Source organism: Oryctolagus cuniculus, chromosome 3 (genome assembly GCF_051225735.1).
Source record: "Oryctolagus cuniculus isolate XC-2025 breed Fujian yellow rabbit chromosome 3, ASM5122573v1, whole genome shotgun sequence".
Lineage (NCBI taxonomy): Eukaryota > Metazoa > Chordata > Mammalia > Lagomorpha > Leporidae > Oryctolagus > Oryctolagus cuniculus.
Window position 1 is genome coordinate 127450373 of NC_142869.1, and position 1607 is coordinate 127451979.

The 1607-nt window shown below is 44.5% G+C and overlaps 1 non-coding gene across 1 annotated transcript; it reads left to right on the forward strand.

Moving 5' to 3' along the window:
• The first annotated feature begins 737 nt into the window (after positions 1-737).
• On the forward strand, positions 738-927 carry LOC127491953 (U2 spliceosomal RNA). The gene has a single exon (XR_016232034.1). It is a non-coding gene; the product is annotated as a U2 spliceosomal RNA (small nuclear RNA).
• The last annotated feature ends 680 nt before the right edge of the window (positions 928-1607 follow it).

A 1607-nucleotide genomic window follows, 5' to 3' on the forward strand; every position in this document is an offset into this window, starting at 1 on the left:
ACAGTCTTTCCTGTCTCTGTTTATAGAGACTCCACCCTTCTAGTCACTCAGGCTTGAAATACTCTTCCACTCATACTTCTTCATCCTATCTGACAGCAAATCCTGCCATCTGTACTGCAAAAATGCCCCCAGCATCCAGTCCTTCACATCTCCATGAGGTTGGAATCCCCATCCATCCTGAAGTTTTCTTGGATAATGCTTGGGTTTTCACAGCAACCAAAGAGCTGCAGTTATTGCCAGCTCAGCCACGGTCCTCCTCTGACCAAGTCCCTCCATTGCTGCTTCCCCACCTCACATGAAGATTAAACTCATCACACTGGCCTATGGTGCCTTCAGCTTCTTCTGTCTTCCACGTCTCCCTTAGTTCACCCCTTTCCACTTCCCATCTCAAGCATCTTTCACTGAACCATAACTTTGTTGTCCTGACACATTTAAGGCACAACCTCATCTTAAGGTTTTTGCAGTTGCTATTCCCTCTGCTTAGTATACAGAAAGTTTTCAAAAAATTTAATGTGAGTGTGCACAGTGAGAGAAATGATGCATGGATTTCAAAAATTTTTGCACTCAAACTTACCTTTCAATTCCATTTTTCTGTAGGATTTTTGATGTACCCTTGTATTTCCCCTAAACATCCTTACCTCTCATTCTCTCTCTCATTTCAGGTCTTAGCTGTATGGCTGCTCTTCCTGTGAGGCCTATTCTGAACACCCTACAAAAGTTGTTAACTCTTATCTTCCATTGCTTCTCGGCCTTTTGGCTAAGATCAAGTGTTGTAACTCTCACCTTCCAGCTGTGGCTGTCATCTCACACACTACATGCTTTGCTTGTTTATTGCTTATCACACTGCTCTCTGGATGTAGGCTACAGAAGAGAGGGTTTCTGTCTGAATCCCTCCTCCTGTCCTCCCATACTACAAGAGTACCTAGAATGCAGTGGACATTCCCTTTATATCTACGATCCAATCCTGTGTCTGAGACCAGTCCCAGCTCAGTAAACCTAATGCCTCACATCATTTAGTTCTCATGACTACCCTCTGGGACACATCTAGTTTACCCATGGGCAAACTGAGGCTCTATGTCAGGGCTAGAGAGAGGCTTATCCAAGACCATTTATCAGTGTACCAGTCAGACCTAGAAATAGAATTCATACACCAAATCCCATACTGTTTTCACTATAGAAAGTGGCCCTTGTTTTAATCATATTTTCTCCTGCCTGTATTTGGTGATGTGACCTCATGTATTTGGTGCTGGCCTTGGAGAGATCGTCCTTCCCAGCTCTAGCTCCTATATAGGGCCCCTGAAGTTATTCAAACTAGCCAGTGCTAAGCCAGCTTACTTTGCCAAACCCATTCCTTCCAACAGTAACAAGAATAAAAGGCCTTGTCCTCCTTTCCCCTCATCCCTCTGCTACCTGAGGCATCTGGTGCTCCACCACATGGCTCTGGATTGCATGGTGGGTCTGTAATCCTGGCAGCCATCTTTTCAATAACAGATGCCAGGTCATTTGATGTCAGGTGTCTCCTGATCTGCAGACCTCACTGTGACTGAGTAATAATAAAATCTACATCTTAACCTATGAGTCAGTAGTCAAGGGTCTGGCAATCCTGT